General features: G+C 43.0%; 1 long non-coding RNA gene across 1 annotated transcript in view; it reads left to right on the plus strand.

The window, feature by feature from the left end:
• The window catches only part of LOC131424607 (uncharacterized), an 82,359-nt gene extending 66,465 nt beyond the window's left edge, over nucleotides 1–15,894 (plus strand). Inside the window, exons 2-3 of the long non-coding RNA XR_009227927.1 lie at nucleotides 8,975–9,203; nucleotides 15,161–15,894. This is a non-coding gene — a long non-coding RNA (uncharacterized LOC131424607). The remainder of the gene's footprint in view (nucleotides 1–8,974; nucleotides 9,204–15,160) is intronic.
• The last annotated feature ends 1,954 nt before the right edge of the window (nucleotides 15,895–17,848 follow it).

Below are 17,848 nucleotides of genomic sequence, written 5' to 3' on the forward strand. Positions count from 1 at the left end.
CCTTGGGTTCAATCCCCATCCCTGGGAAAGAGGTGTCTCTTTGATTTCTGTAAACTGACACGGTTACTTGTTCTGTCACGGATGTATGCTCCACTAGTCCTTTAGTAAGCTGGTCACACATTCCACTACGTCATTTATAGCCACTTTTCCTGCGGTGTTAACAATTATTATCATTGTCACTATTATCACAATCGCTTTGATTCAGAGCCACTTTGGAGCTGGGCGGGGTGGTACACTCCTGTAATTCCAGCAGCTGAGGAGGTGAGGCCAGAGGATCACAAGTTTGAGGCCAGCCTCGGCAGCTCAGCAAGGCCCTGTCTCTAAATAAAATGTAAAAAAGGGCTTAGAAGGGGTGGGGTAGTGGCTCAGTGGCAGAGCGCTTGCCTAGCATGTGTGAGGCATGGGGTTTGATCCTCAGCACCACATATAAATAAATAAATAAATAATAAATAAATAAAAGTATTGAATCCATCTGTGACAAAAAATAAAATAAAATAAATAAAGAGAGGGGGCTGGGGATGTTGCTTAGCAGTTAAGTGCCCCTGGGTTCAATCCCAGTAACAAATCAAAAAAACCCATTTTGGCTATTTCATCACGGGTCAATGAATGAACAGTTGGAGATTCTTTATTGTTGTTATTATTTTTATTCACTGTGCTGGGGATAGAACCCAGTGCCTCACACATGCTCGGTAACTGCTCCAACACTAGACTGCGTCTCCAACCCAGGAGCCTCATCATTGATGTTAAAAATGTATTTATCCTCTTCTTCTAGCTTACAGACAGACTTCGAAGGTATATGTTTTCATGGATAAGGAGGTCAGACATCATTTTTTCTTACGACATACGAAATCCTTCAAACAAGGATTTCAATGCAATTGCAGGCCAGAGGTCAGGCCAGGCAGACATGGCTGTGTTCCAAGGATTGACAATACAGCTTATATTCTGTTCACTGAGGCTAGCATGCTGCTTGAGAAACTCTGTTTGTTTTTGGTACTGGGGATTAAACACCCAGGGACCATTAACCACTAAGTCACATCCCTAGCTTCCCTCGACCCCACCTTTTACAGAGAGAGTCTTACTAAATTGCTTAGGGCCTCGAAACAAGTTGCTGAGGCTGGCTTTGAACCTGAGATCCTCCTGCCTCAGCCTCCCCAGCCACTGGGATTATAGGCATGTGCCGTTGCACCCGGCAAGAAAGTATTTTATATTTATTCTTTTTATTTGAGTGTATGAATTCATGAATTCATTTTTATTGGAATTTAGGACATGGGATGGGAAGTTACCTTGGGGTATGCCCTTCCCTCTATTTATTCTTCATTGATTTAAGGATGTCCTGGTCAAGTGGCTGAATTAACAAAGTCACATCTGGGGAAAGTATGTCATAAACATTATTTTTTGGTGAGAATTTCAACTGGAGGATGATCAGAACAGTTGTCAAGGAGTAAGAAATTGTTACCACTGAGTTACATCTCTAGTCCTTTTTAAAAATTTTTTGAGATGGCGTCTTGCAGAGAATAAGCAAAGAAGCGGTGGGTAGGGCCTGGCCCCACGTCAGGCACCATGGGGTGCCTGCTGTTGCTTCTCAGGTGTGTGATTTTATTACCTTTTGTGGGCAGGGGCAGGGGGTATCTGGGCATGCAGCTGAAGAGGGCTGAGATGGCCTTTATGGTGAATAGACTGTTGGGCACCTGCATTTTGTCTGTTATCTGTCCACATTTTGGAGCATATCAGGTTTCCTTTTTTTGGATAAGAGATGCTTAATCTATAATAGGCGACTCATGGCTTAATCAATAATTTTCCTATTGTTGGGTATCTGGGTTGTTTCCTCTTGTAAACATTGCCGTGATGAACATGTTTTTGTATTAAATTTGTTTTGCATTTCTAGTTATTTCCCTGGTGTAATATTCTGAAAGCTAATAGATGGAGTTACTCGCAGGCTCTTATCAATATTGCCAAATCCTTTCCCAAAAGTCCTTAATGATGATTCGTCCTACGCCCGGCTTAGGGGCTGGGTAAGGGATTTTGAAATGGAAAAGAAACTGTTTTCTATTGTTCTGTCCATGAGGAGCACCTGCTGTTAGAGGCTGGATGTTGTTTTTTGGTAAAAACCATTAAGAAACCCTAAAAGGTAGAACCATCTTTGACAAAGGTCGGGCCAAGATGAATGCATATTCCAGAAAAGTGAGATAAAAAAAGACAGACTGTGTCTGGAGGAGCACTTAGTGGTGAGCACTTGCTTAGCAGGCCTGGGTTAGACAGCAGAAGAAATTCCAGGGTCTCAAAATTGGAGCAGTCTCTAGGTGGGGCTGCTGGGACCAGGCTAAAGTTCAGGAATTTATAAAGCAGAAAAGGAAGGGCACCCCTGTTGAGAGCCACAGCCATGTGGGCCCCAGCAAACTTCCAGCTGATTGGCTCACTGTGGCCCCAGCAAACTTCCAGCTGATTGGCTCCTCTGCGGTGATGCTCATTGGGCTGTTTCCCCGCCCTTTCAGACCACAGAGCTGCTCATTGGGGGACTCTTTGGCTCTGCCCACACGACCCAGCCAATCGGCCTCAAGAGCAGGAGGAGTGGGTGGTGGCAGTTGGGCTCTGAGGGAATTCCTGAAGAGCTCCTGTGGTGCAGGTGTGTGTGTTCTAAAAATAAAGTTCGTGGGATTAGGCTAAAGTTCAGGAATTTATAAAGCAGAAAAGGAAGGGCACCCTGGGGCCCTGGGTTCAATCCCGACACCTGAGTTTACAAACAGTGTTGCCTGGGGCCTAGTGAGTGGGAGTGGAAAGTAAATCAGTAAATTAGGTCAAACCTGTTGGGAGGAGATAAGGAGCCCGAGGAGCTGAATCTGGAAGTTCAGATCCAGACACAAGGTTAGAGGTCAATTATTGTTACTTAAAAATTTCTGTCACTTCAAAAAAATCCTTTTGGGTATTTCTTTTTTTGTTCTTGTTGTGTTTTCTACTGAGAAAAATTACAGTCATCTTGGCTGAACTCGCAGAGAAGACTCATCCTTACAAAGGCCTACGTGACTGTGGTGGTAGGAAGATAGATGCTAAAACCCAGGTGGCAGAGGCTGTGGCCATCTGTGATGCTTTTTATGACTTCACTCTTTTTTTTTGTTTGTTTTTGGTACCAAAGGGTGCTTCAGCTCTGAGCCACATCCCCAGCTGTTTTTATTTTTTATCTTGTTGAGACAGGGTCTTGCTAAGTTGCTTAGGGTCTCACTAAGTTGTTGAGGGTGGCCTCAAAATAGGGATCCTCCTGCCTTAGCCTCCTGAGTCGCTGAGATTACAGGTGTGCCTCACCACACCCATAGGGAAGTAAGTTACTTCATAGAAATATTTACCAGTTGAACTGAAACCATTTCAGAGAGGTTCTGGATGCAGATTATAGGTTCTTAGAAAGACCCTTTGTGGAATGAGGAAGTTCTGAATACAAATGACTCCCATTCCTCCGAATCCACTTTAAACGGCAGTGAAACTCAATGCACTGTGTTTTTTCTGATTCTGTGTCTTGTAAAAATTTCTTCATCAGGAACGCCTTCCTCTATTATGCCACTTGTTGCCATCATTCAACTTCTTGCTGAAGTGCTACTCCTCATGAAAACCCTGTGGAAGAAATGATCTCTCCCTACTCCACACAGCTCAATGCTTATACCCCCTCAGGGTACTGATGCTATCTGCCTAGTATTTTTTTTATTCCTACATTATAATTATACATAATAGTGGGATTTATTATGTCATACTTGCATAAGCACATAAGTAATTTGATGGATCTCATTCTCCTCTACTTAGCATTATAAATGGATTCCTATTCCCACAAGAAGGAAGGATTCCATGTAATTTAGCTGTGGGGATAGCAACTAGCCTAGGGCCTGGTCAGTGTTGAATGAATGATCTGGATGAACTATATTACTAACTTTTAGTGCCATTTTTTATTTCTTAGTTGTAAGTGGACACAATACCTTTTTTATGTGGCGCTGAGGATCGAACCCAATGCCTCAGCATGCTGGACAAGCACTTTTCATCTGAGCCACAACCACAGCCCAGTGCCATGTTTTTTTATGTGTCAACTTAACTGGGCTATGGGATCCTTGGTAAACATATTTTGAGTATTTCTGTTAGGAATGTTGGATGAGATTAACATTTAAATGGGTGTACCAAGTAAAGGAGATTGTTCTTCCCAGGTATGATGGTGCATGCCTGTAATCCCAACTACTCAGGAGGCTGAGATAGGAGGATCCCAAGTTGAAGGCCAGCCTCCACAATTTAGTGAGACCTTGTCTCAAAATAAAGAGGGGCTGGGGTTGTGGCTTATTGGTAGCTTGCTTGTCTAGCATGTGTGAAGCACTGGATTCAATCCTCAGCACCACATAAAAATAAATAAATAAAATAAAGATATTGTGTCCATCCACAACTAAAAAAACAAACAAAAAAAATTAAATAAAGAAGGTTGGGGATGAAGCGCATTGGCCCACCTAGCATGCATGAGGCCCTGGGCTCAATTCCTAGTACTGCCAAAAAAATAAAAAATGAAAAAAAAATTAAATTAATATCCCTGCATGATTAAAAAAAAAAATAGATTGCTCTGCCCAGGGTGAGTGTTGAAGGCATGAAGAGAACAAAAGGGCTGGTCCCTGAATGAGGGTTTCTCTGCCTGGCTGCCTTTGATTTGGGATGTGTCTGCTTCCTGGTGTTTCCTGCAGCGGAAACACCAGCCCTTCCTTGAGCCTGTGGCCTCCAGACTCAAATTATACTTCCAGCTCTCCTAGGCCTCCAGTTTGCTGACTCACAGGGATGATTTTGAGACTTGTTGCCTCTGTGCTTTTGTGAGATAATTCCTTACAACAACCCTCTTTTTATCCGAGTACCCCACCCCCATGACCTGCCCCCCACGCTATGGTTCTGCCTCTCTGGAGAACTCTGACAAAACATGTATGTTCTGAATTTTAGAAACATTCCCAGCACTACTTTAACCTAGAACACAATTTAAAAGCCAAACTTACTTTTTTTTTGTCCTGAGGATTGAACCCAGAGGCACTTAACCACTGAGTCACATCCCAGCCTCTTTTTAAATATTTTACTTAGAGACAGCCTTGCTAAGTTGCTGAGGCTGGCTTTGAACTCGCAATCCTCCTGCCTCAGCTTCCCGAGCCCCTGGGATTACAGGCCCGTCCACCTCGCCCAGCTGATGCTTGCCTTTGATGCCTTTCCATCCCTGGAGCCCTTTTTAAATCTGAGCTCTTCTCCTTTTTCCCCAGATTTCAGGCACATGGGACCCAGTGGCTGCCCTTGGTGCTGCACTGTGGTCTGACCAGGGCCTGCCTCGTTCCTCACGGAAGGCCCGATTTTCCATGCTTTCAAAATCAGTGGTTTTGCTGGTTGCAGTGGTGCACGCCTGTAATCCTGGTGACTCAGGAGGCTGAGGAAGGAGCATCCCTAGTTCAAAGCCGGCCTCAGCAACTTAGCAAAACCCTGTCTCAAAACAAAAATTAAGAGGGCTGGAGATGTGGCTCAGTGGGAAACACCCCTGGGTTCAATCCTTGTTACCCCCCAACAAATAAAAAAGAGTTTATAGTCCGAGACCCTCAGCATTTACTTCTCTCCCATCGGCAGTAGATTTTTTTTTCTATTGTGCAACCCAAACTGCCCTCACCGACATCACAAGTATTAAAGATGTCGCAAAATACCACGAACTCTTTGCACCCTCTTTCACCTAATGTCACAGAGTTCTTCACACAGTGTCCCTTGTTTCACGCTGGTGGCTGAGGTGGCCCTCACTGTTGGCTCTTCTTCTACCTCTTTCCTTTGCCACCTTCTCTGATGTTTCCATTATTAGATGTCAGTGGTCTGTTGGGTTCTGTTCTATGTTTTCTTTCTGTTCTAAATGCTCACTGTGACTTTGGTGGCTTCAATCTTCATTTTTTTTTTTTGCCCCAGGGATTGAACCGGGAGTGCTTTCCTCCACTGAGCCCCATCCCCAGCCGTTTCTTCTTTTTTGGTACCAGGGACTGAACCCAGGAGCACTTCACCACTGAGCCATATCCCCAGCCCTTTTTTGTATTTCATTTAGAGACAGGGCCTCACTGAGTTGCTTAGGGCCTTGCTAAATTGCTGAGGCTGGCTTTGAACTCAAGATCCTCCTGCCTCAGCCTCCCAAGCTGCTGGGATTTTAGGTGAGCACCACACGCCCAGCTATGGCTTCAATTTTTAATCAATATGTGATGAATGGCTCAGTTCTCTTGAGTTGATATATATATATCTCAATTTTCTTTTGCACATCTGCTTTTGAGTATGCAACATCTCCCAAAAGTAAACGTATCTTACTCCAAACCTGATTCCTTCTAAGAATGTTTTCATCTCAGCGGTTGGTGACTTATAGTGATCCTCCCAAGAAACCTAGCCTTGAGCCCTCCCCTCATCACTTCCACATTGTCAATCAGCCTGTCTTGATGATACTTCATCCTAAATATCTCTCCAACCTGAACACCCCTTTACTCTGACCTCATCCATGCTACTAAGTCAATATTTCCTTCTCTAGATCCCTGCAACAGTCAGTGATCTCCTTTCTGGCTTCCTTCCTTGCCCACAGTCTAATTTCACATCCCTCCAATACACTGTTCACAGTACAGCCAGACTAGTATTTTTTATTATTATTTTTTGGGTACTGGGAATTGAACCCAGGGATGTTTAACTACTGAGCTATAGCCCCAGCTCTTTTTATTTTTTATTTTGAGACAGGGTCTCTTTAAGTTGCTATAGCCTCACTAAATTGTTGAAGCTGGCCTTGAACTTGCAATCCTCCTGTCTCAGCCTCCTGAGTTGCTGAGATTACAGGTGTGCCCCACTGCATTCAGGCTCCAGAATAGTCTTATAAAACAAAATTCAGATCATATTGTAATAACAATTACAGCTCTTTAGTGGTTTTCTATTACCCTTAGGATGCACTTTGGTCTCTTCAGCATGACTCCCAAGGTTTTTTTTTTTTTTTTTTTTTTTGCCATGTTACAGGTTTACAAGAACTCAGACTCCTCCAGCTTCATCTAGGGCAATCCTTCCCTGTCCCACCCTGTGCTCCAGCCACATCCAAACAACTTTGATTCCTTACATGTTCTTGCTTTGTCCTGTGTCTGGGCCTTTGTGCTTACTCTGTGTATCTGGGATGCTCCTGTCTAACCTCTTTGCTCCCTCATCTTTATTTTGATGACCCTCAGGCTTAGGCCTTGCTTCTGTGATCCTAAGCTAACACCCAATCCTGGGTCAGGCTTCTGAAGTACCCAGCAGTCACTCCTGGGCTAGCAGTCACCGTGCCCCCTCAAGACTGCCTGGTGGAGACAGGAAGCCTCTCACGGTCAGGGACTCCCCGTCTCATCGTCGACTCCCGGGGCCCAGGACAGACCCGTTTTGTAACAGGAGCTCAGTGTTTGTGATATCATGAGTGAGCCCTGTCATTGCTTTGGTCATACTTCCCATTAAACCGGTTGAACAAAAGGTACAAAGCTGGTCAGGAAGGAGCAGAAACAAGTTCTCAGGACTTGATGGTAGTCGTGTTTTTTAAGTTAATTAAATTTTTTTTTTGTAGTAGATGGACAGAATGCTTTTATTTTTATTTTATTTTTTTTTAGAGAGAGAGAGATAATTTTAATATTTATTTTTTTTAGTTTTCGGTGGACACAACATCTTTGTTTGTATGTGGTGCTGAGGATCGAACCTGGGCCGCACGCATGCCAGGCGAGCGCGCTACCACTTGAGCCACATCTCCAGCCCAACCTTTATTTATTTTTATGTGGTGTTAAGGATCGAACCCAGTGCCTCACACATGCCAGGCAAGCGTTGTGCCACTGAGCCCCAGCCTCAGCCCTTAAGATAATCTGAATTCAGAGTGTTTGCAGTTTTACAGGCTTAGGCTTGCTAGGGGGTCTTCATGGGCTGTTGGGATATTGCAGCTTAATCTGAACCCTAGCCAGTTGGCACCGCCCTTTGACAGACTTTTAGATTATTATTTTTTTTCTAACAGCTTTATTGAGATATAATTCATATGCCAAACTATTCACCCACTTAGAGTGTATAATTTGATGCTTTTTAGTATATTCATTGGATAATGCAACTATCACTACAATCAAGTTTAGGACATTTCCATCACATCAGCGAGAAACCTCATACCCATTAGTAATTGTTGCTCATTCTACTCACCCCGCCCTGCTCTCCAGCCCCTGGGAATCACTGATCTGCTTTCTGTCCCTAAGGGTTTGTCTATTATGGATGTTTCATATAAATGGCATCCTAGGCTACGTGGTCTTTGTGCCTGGATCCTCTCACTCAGAGTGATGTTTTCAAGGTCCACCCCTCTTGTTTCATGTATCAGTACTTCATTTATTTTTATTGCCCAATAATATCCCATTGTATGGATAATACCTATTTTGTTTTTCCATTCACCCCTTGATGGACATATGAGTTGTTTCTACTTCTGGCTATTGACTATTACAAATAATCAAATACAGCTGTTTATGAGCATTTGTATACAAGTTCAATTTTGTTTGTTTTTGGCACCAAGGATTGAACCCAGAAGTGCTTAACCATGAGCCACATCTGCAGCTCTTTTTATTTTTTGTTTTGAGACAGGGTCTCGCTAAGTTGCTTAGGGCCTCACTGAGGCTGGCCTTGAATTTGTGGTCTTTCTGCCTTAGCCTCCCGAGTTGCTGGATTTAAAGGTGTGTACCACCGTGCCCAGCTTGTGTACATGTTTTTATGTGAACATATGTTTTCATGTTTCTTGGGTATATACCTAGGAAAGGAATTACTAGATCATTGAGAGTATTTAAGATTCTTGTGAACAGAGGGTGCTCAATTTTAGAGAATAAGCTCACAAACACAGGAAGCATAAGATGTTAATTTTATTTATTTATTTATTTATTTTTTTGAGAAAGAGAGAGAGAGAGAAAGATAGAGCGAGAGATTTATTTAGATAATATTTATTTTTCAGTTCTCGGCGGACACAACATCTTTGTTTGTATGTGGTGCTGAGGATCGAACCCGGGCCGCACGCATGCTAGGCGAGTGCGCTACCGCTTGAGCCACATCCCCAGCCCAAGATGTTAATTTAGTCGTAAGCAATTTTACAACTGGTTCCTTGCAGAATCGCATGAGTCAAGTTTTTCTGCCCAACACAAAGTCAACAGATGAGCAAAGCTTGATTCTTCCATGGTGATAAGGTAACAGCACTCTTCCTGGGTTCCACAGAAGCGGGAGAATTCAGTACCTGTTTGCACCCATTCCTACCCTCCCTGCTCCCTTGCACCTGGTAGAGCTGGCCAACCGAGTGACCCAGGAAAGCTCCTACGGGGGGCCTTGGCTTCCTCAGTCTCCCTCTAACATTGGACTGTTCTTCAGTATCATGTAAATTAACATGATAAAGTTATGGGACTCCTGTCAATTATAGATAGAGGATTCCTTTAGCAAGTATATCATATTCAGATCAACACAGGCACCCTAAAAGTAGTTGTCCTGGAAATAATATACACTTATTCTAAAAAAAATTTGGTTATTACTCAAAATATTTTGGTTACTTATTATGTAGAGTTACTTTGAAAATCAATCTGAGGGGCTGGGGGTGTGGCTGGGTGGGAGAGCACTTGCTTACTACATGCAGGGCCCTGGGTTCCACCCCTGGTAACACACACACACACACACACACACACACGCAAACTCTAAAATAACAACAACAAATCAGTCTGAGCCCTACTGAGGAAGCCAGTTTCACAACACACTAGGACTTCAGCTTTCCTTCTGGAGCCCCAAGCAGGGAAAGCTCCGGATCCCAGTGGAGCCACACGACTCTCATCCCTCAGAGCCCGGGTGCTGCTTTGTGAGACTTTGACCTTTAAACAGAGCAGGATCCAACTGCCCTGTTTAGTGTACTCTCTCCAGGGCTCCATTTCTCTTCCTTCCCCTCTCCACCTTCTTCACAGCACAGAACCCTCGTGTCTGGGTCTGCAGACCTAGCCTCCATTGTCTTCCCAGAGGAAACTTGGGGGGAACGGCCTGGGGAAGAGGGACTTGAGCATTCTCCATTTCCTTCTGCGCCTGGGGAGTTGGTTAATGATCAACCAGTAATTGCCACTCCCGGGGAGACCAGGATCATGGTCCAGCCCTACACCGTGGCTCAGGGCAGAGGGCACTGGGTACACAGAAGAACCTGCTGCTGACCTTCCTACTTTATTTTTGGAGTTGGTGGCCGTCTGTGGTCATGTATCTTCCTCCTTGAGTCTGCTCTTGGGGGAAAATGAGGATGTCTGAAGTTTGCAAAGCAAAAAACCTGTAGGAAGCTGGGCTCCTTCCCACCATGCCTCCTTCTGCTTTCTAGCTGTTTCTGAGCTCCCAGAACACCAGAGAGAGGCGTTAGCTGATGTTCAAATGTGTCTACAGGATTTCCTCAGGGCTCGGGATACCTTGGAGGGCTTCATTCTGTGCCCACCAGCTTACCTGCTTTTGTCTTTTCCAGATTTTTACTTTTCACAAACAAGTAGGAGGCTAATGGGCTAGAAATTCAGCCTCCCTTCAGCCTTCATTAATTGAACAATAAGGTTGTTTAGGCAATATTGTCCCTGTGGGGACAGGGAGAGGCAGTGGCAGAATGCACAGTTAGTGAATGGACATTCCTGGTGCAGAGTAGGTGTGCAGAAGGAAGGAGGCCCAGGAACTGCAGAAATGGAAGGTGTAACACAGGGAAATGAGGGGGGCAGACAGAGGCTGTTGATGGTCCCTTTCTGCCACCTGAAGGAAGAGTTAGTTACCTGATCAAAGGCCATTAGGGGCATGGCCTGGGGCTGAATTCTGGTGCTATGAAAACACAGGTCTACAAGGTTACAGTCTTAACCAAAAGGACAGAGGTAACAAACAATTCATTGTGATTTTCAAAATGTGTGTGGTAGAGTATTATGGGTCACAACTCCTACCATGGCTAATGCCTAACATTTATTGTTCATCAGTTTTTTTAAAATTTGTTTCTTTTTGGTATTGGGGATTGAACTTAGAGACACTTTACCACTGAGCTGTATTCCCATCCCTTTATATTTTTTGAGACAGGATCTCACTAAGTTGCTTAGGGCCTCCTTAAGTCGCTGAGGCTGGTCTTGAAGTTGTGATCCTCCTGAGCCGTTGGGATTACAGGTGTGCCCGGCTCACCTAGTATCTTCTAAATGTTTACACATGGATTAATTTCTTTACTCCTGACACCAACTGTATGTATTGATATAATCCCTGTTCTGTAGATAAAGAAGCCGAGGCTCAGAGCCTGCCTGAGGTCACCCCAGGGGCGCTGGGATTCTGGAACAGCAGGTGGTCAGGCTTCGGGACCCTTTGCTCTTGCCTAAGTCATCCAGAGTCATCCAGAGTGAGCGGGAAGCTTGGCCATGTCCCTCCTGCATGCCTTCCTACCTGCTTGTCTGACCTGGGATACTCTTCTTTAAAGACTGGTCAAAGGGGTCTTTCCTGTGACACCTCGGACTCCCTCAGCCCATCTCTGGCACTCTCTGTCCTTGGAGCTTGCCTAGCACCTGTGGATAGAACAACTGCATGAGATTCTATTTACTGGGCTAGCTGATTCCTGTGGTAAGCTTTTAGAGAACAAGGACTTTTTAATTTTCTTGGAAATTCTCAAATAGTTATAAAAGTAGAGACAATGGTATGATGAACTTACACGTACTCATCGCCCAACTCCAACGATTATCCTTCCAGGCCAGTCTTGTTTCATCTATGCTCCGACTTTATGTCCTCCCTCCCCAAACATGGATTATTTTGTAAGAAATCCTAGACATCAAATTATTTTATCTATAAATATTTCAGTGATGCTCCTAAAACATAAGGGCTCTTTTAGAAACCACAACCATGCCAAGTGTGGTGCTCACCTGTAATCCCAGCTACTCAGGAGGCTGAGGCAGGAGAATCACCAGTTCGAGGTCAGCCTCAGCAATGTAGCAAGGCCCTAAGCAACTCAGTGAGACTCTATCTCAAAATAAAAAATAAAAAGAGCCTGGAAATATGGCTCAGTTTGTAAGTGCCCCTGTGTTCAATCCCTGGTACCAAACAAAACAAGACAAAAAACTAAAACATTATCCCATTGAAAAATAATATCAAGAAATATGTGACCAATGATCAAATTTCTGAGATTATTTTATACTTGTTCTTCCTTTCCTCTTTTTTTTCCTCTTTGTTCTTCAGTTACTTCCTTTCTTCTTCTCTTTCAAATAACAAGGTTGTTTGAATCAGGTTCGCTTTTCTCAATACCTAGTTTAGTGTTTGACATAGAGTGGTGAGTTCTTCACAGATGTTTGTTGAATGAATAAAACATCAGGAGTCTTTAAAAGATCCTGGCTGGGTTTTGTTTGGTTTCTTGGGATGCCTTTCAACCTCCGGTAACTTTCGTTTTTTAGGGGTTAACTTAAATGCCAGCTACCATCTGTGCCTGTGAACATTGCTGAAGGCTTGAGGTCTGCGGTGTGTCTGTGGCTGGGAGAAAAGGAGCCTTGCTTTCTTGTTTCTGCTTTCTGTCCTGGGTTCCTGTGATGGGCTGAATTGTATGCTTCCCAAAGTCTTAGGTCAGAACCCAGAATGTGGCTGCATTTGAAGATAAGGCCGTTAAAGGTGATGAGTAAAATCAGGCCATTAGGGTGGGCCCTAATCCTACCTACCAGGTATCCTCATAAGGAAAGGTGACACCAGTGATGTAAATGCACAGGGAAAGGACCCTGTGAGGACAGCCAGGCAGCCACCTGCAAGCCAAGGAGAAGGGCCTCAGCAGAAACCTGATAAGAAGTGTTGCTAAGATGACTGTAGATAATGACAACATTTTAAAAAACTAAAATAAAGGATTTTGAGTGTTTACAACCAAAAAGACAAATGTTGCCGGGTGCAGTGGCACACACCTCAGCTCAGGAGGCTGAGGCAGGAGGATCATCACTTCAAAGCCAGCTTCAGCTATTTATCAAGGACCTGAGCAACTCAGTGAGACCCTGTCTCTAAATAAAAAATAAATAAGGGCTGGGGATGTGGCTCAGTGTTTAAGTGCCCCTGCGTTCAATCCCTTGTACAAAAAAAAAAAAAAAAAAAAAAAGACAAATATTTGAGGAGAAGAATGTGTCACTGATTTAAACTTTACACAATGTATGCATGTATAATTTGGGCAATGTTTATGTATCAGTTAAAAAGACATTTAATTTAAATAAAAAAAAACATAAAAGAAACTAAATCTGTTGACACATTGATATCTTGGATCTCCAGAACTGTGAGAAATAAATTTTCATGGTTAGAGCTGGGGTTGTAGCTCAGTGGCTGAGTGCTTACCTAGCATGCAAGAGACCCTGAGATTGACCCCAGCACTGCACACACACACAAATTTCCGTTGTCTAAGTCGCCCAGTGTGCCGTACTCTGTTATGGCATCGAGAACAGACTAATCACAGTCTCTTGTCTCACTTTAAGTTGGACTGATCATGCTTGGCTTCTTTGGCCCCCTGCACAAGAGGGGTCCCTTCAGGGTCTCTCAGGGATCTCTCTGGGGAAGATCCTTAGGAGCAGGGACAGCTTCATGTGGTGATGTGGAACAAAGAATTCTAAGATGGCCCCCATCCTCTCCTGGAATGGAGAATATGATGAGTTATCACCTCCCATCCATGATGCTTACTTTGTGTGGCACTCAGGATTTAAAAAAAAAATTTTTTTGGTACCTTGGATTGAACCCAGGGGCGCTTAACCTCTGAGCCACATCCCCAGCTCTTTATTTTTATATTTTATTTAGAGACAGGGTCTTGCTGAGTTGCTTAGGGCCTCATTAAATTGCTTAGGTTGGCTTTCAAGTCACAATCCTCCTCCCTCAACCTCCCAAACTGCTGGGATGAAAGGTGTGCACCACCGTGCTCAGTTCTGGCAATCAGGATTTTGAAGATATAATTAAAGATACAAATCAGTTGATTTTGAGTTAATCAAGGAGATTATCTGAGTGGACCTAATCTAATCCCATGAATCTTTTAAAAGCAAAGAGTTTTCTCTGGCTGGTTTCAGAAAGAGAAATCATGGACTTTAGAAGTGTGAGTGGGAGACCCTCTGTTGCTGAAATGGGGCGGTCATGGGGCTGGGACCTTGGAACATCCTCTAGTTTCTGAGAGTGGTCCCTGTTATCAGTAGGTCAATGAAGACCTCAACCTGTGACTGCAAGGAGCTCAGCTCTGTGAACTAATAAACAAGTGTTGTTTTAAACTACTGAGTCCATGGTAATTTGTAAGGCAGCAATAGAATATGAATATTGGTGCTTTGTACTGATAGATTGAATTAGCCACATCTAATTTTACTTTTAAAAATTAAGGTAAGAATTAGCCTGGTGTGGTGGTGCAGACCTATAATTCCAGCACAGGAGGATTGAAAGTTCATAGCCAGCCTGAGCAATTTAGTGAGACCATAAGCAATTTAGCGAGACCATTTCAAAAAATGGGATTGTGGCTCAGTGGTTAAAATGCTCCTGGGTTAAATCCCCAGTACATGCACCCTTACCAAAAAAAAAAAAAAAATTGAGGCAAAAATTAGAATACATTGAAATGCATACAGACCTTAAGTATAAAAAAATTTTTTTTTTCATGATGCTGAGCTACACTCCTGAACTTTACAATTTGATTTTGGTAAATGTGTACACCCATGCACTCACACCTCAATTGCGATGTAGAACAATTCTGCCATCCCTGAATTCCTTTGAATGCCTTTACAATTAATTCCCCCCATCTTGAATGAATTCTTAGCACCATTAGTTAAAAGTGCCTATTCTTGGCAGGCATCATTTAACTGGTATATAATACATGCTCCTTTATGTCTGTTTGACTTTGCACAGCATGATAGTTGATTTAGTGAGATTTTGTCTCAAAAATAAAAAGGGCTGGGGATGTGGCTCAATGTGGTTAAATGCCCCTGGGTTCAATCCCAAGTACAACAAACAAACAAACAAACAAAATCTTGCTAAATTGCTTAGGGCCTTGCTAAATTCCTGAGCTAGCCTTGAACTTGCCATCCTCCTGCCTCAATCTCCTGACCTGCTGGGATTACAGGAGTGTGCCACCACACCTGGCTACAGCATGATATTTTAAAGATTCATCCTTTGTTTTGCTTTTTTTTTTTTTCCTTCTAAGACAGGATCTCACTATGTCACTCAGAACATCCTTGGACTCCTGGTCTCAAGCAATCCCAGGCATGCACCACTACTCCCAGCAAGATTCGTCCATTTCTTACAAGTTTGAACACTTTAGTTGCAGAAGAGTAGTAAATCCTGTCTTATTGGCACAACACAATTTGCTTATTATTCATTTGCTGATGGTCATTTGAATTATTTCCACCTTTCGGTCATTATGAAAAATGCTGTTGTGAACATTCATGTGTGGTTCTTCACGGCTATACATTGTCATTTCTCTCAGATAAATATGTAGGAGTGTTATCGCTGGGTTATAGAGTGTGTCAAAACTTTATAAGGACCATCAAGCCATTTCTCTGAGGGACTGTGCCATTGTGGATCTCCATCAGCAATCTATAAGCATTCTGGTTATTCCCCTCCTCATGACACTTGGGATTGTCAAGTCTTTTTTGGGGGGGAGTGGGGGTTAATAAAAACTTTATTGTTGTATTATGTTCTCCTTTCATTTTCAATATCCCACCCCACCTTTCTCTACTGTTACATTAGGACTAAATATTCCATGACTTGGCTACTAACCACTTATGGTGCTCAGTGACCAAACAGACACCTCTCTATAAAAATATCACTAAATTCATTCATAAATCTGTGTTACATTAAAACTTTTTCTCAGTTTTAATTACAATTATGTATCTTAAATCCAAAGAGGTGATTAAAGGTGCTCATGAATAATTTGATTACAAGGTTAATTATGTGAAAGTCAAGAACTTTCTGTTAAAAAACCTATTAGTTCATGGTTTAGCTATGAATTAAAAAAAAAAAAAAGAAAAGAAAAGAAATAGTCCCAAACTGTATGCTTTCCCTTCATGTCTGCCTTTCCTGGATGTTTTTCTTATCACCAGGTTTTCATATAACAGAAAAAGGAAACTTTGTGGTATCAGTTAGAAATTGTTCTATCCTATGAACTTTACAGCAAACTGGCCTTTCTGAATGGGCATGTCATTCAGACTGAAGTGACTAGAGCCAGGGACAATTCATCACTTCATTAGTATTCATCAACATCCACGTTGCAGGTGTGATGGGTCAGGTTTTAATCAACTACTTCTCCATTCAGCATTCTCTGAGATGTTTTCGGATTTTCTCACCATCTTAGCGTCTCTGTGTAACTGCCCGATATACCACTGAAAGTCAGCGCCATCATTACCACGGGAGATCGGTGCTTGCAATCAAACATTCTCAGAATGCCATGTTTTAACTTTTTTTCTGTACTAATCTTCTCCTGTTCATTAATTTGTACCTCATACAGCGCCGCCTGGGTTCAAAACAGCCCCTAGTTCCACACAGGGCCGGGGTTGCTCTTGTTGAAATGTTCTACTGACCAGACATCAACCCAGCTGTCTTGATGCAAAAGAAGCAGGATCACCCATCTTTAAAAGTTTAGCCATCACCAGCAATTTCTTCCTGTGTTTCTCTCTGCACCTTGCAGAATAGATTATTCATCTCATGCCCAGCACGTCCAATGTTCTTCCAATTCCTTTTTCATCTTTTCAATCCTACCCATGGCCCAGGTCACTGTTTTCTAATAAGGAATGTACAGGAGAATCACTTGGGAGTTTTTAAAAATACACAAGCCCGGGCATACTGTACCTGCTTCTCCAGGGATGGAGAGGGTTCTGTATGTTGAAAAAATTCCCTGGGTAACTCTATATAACCTTATCTAAAACCCATCAGTGTAGACCCAGCTCCTATCTATGACAGCAGGGGTTCTCCATCCTGGCCATGCATCAGTAGCATGCAGAAGGTTTAAAAATTACCAATGCCTAGGTCCCACTCCTAAATCTGTGTGGTGTCTGAGCATCAGTATTCCTTTAACAAACTTTCCAGTGATTTCAGTGTGGAGCCGTATTTTCCATTGGATGTCTGTCTTCCTGAGGCATGTATCCCTTTCATTTTTATATTAATATTATTTTTTTCCATCTCTATTTTACTTTTTTAAACAATTTTTTTTAGTTGTAGTTGGACACAATTCCTTTATTTTATTTATTTATTTTTTATGCGGTGCTGAGGATTGAACCCAGTGTCTCGCATATGCTAAGCAAGCGCTCTACCACTGAGCCACAACCCCACCCCCCATGTCTATTTTCTGTTTTAGGCTTTATGTTCCTGGGAGCAGGGACACCGACTTCTTCATTTCTGTATCTCTCATCATCACATAAATTGGTCATTAGGAAAAGATCCTCAATCACATGTAGCAGTGTCCTTTGCCTTAGATTCACACATTTATGCTGCAATCTTTGTCCTCCATGAGGTTAGAGGTTGCTTGTGATGAAGGGTGAGGGTAACTGCAGGGCAGATAATGGAGAGATCACCCTGTTTGGAATGCATTTTTAGGCAGAACATTGGGACTAAGAATTAGCATACATTGGCTAGATGGGCAAGGATGTGTAGAGACACGCATCTAATTAGAATGGAGGAATTATGCTGGGGAAAGGCCATGAAGAAAGATTGGTAAGAGAAAAATATTGAACTGATCTAATGGTACTGGAGACCAAACCCAGTGCCTTGAGCATACTAGGCAAGCACAGCACCACTGAGCTACATCCAACAGTCCTTTTTACTTTGAGATAGGGTCTGGCTAAGTTGCTGAGGCTGGCCTCAAACTTGTGATTCTTCTGCCTCAACCTCCCGGCTC

The sequence above is a fragment of the Marmota monax genome, unplaced genomic scaffold (genome assembly GCF_021218885.2).
Source record: "Marmota monax isolate L192 unplaced genomic scaffold, Marmota_monax_Labrador192_F-V1.1 WCK01_AAM20220418_F8-fsc00149, whole genome shotgun sequence".
Taxonomy (NCBI): Eukaryota; Metazoa; Chordata; class Mammalia; order Rodentia; family Sciuridae; genus Marmota; species Marmota monax.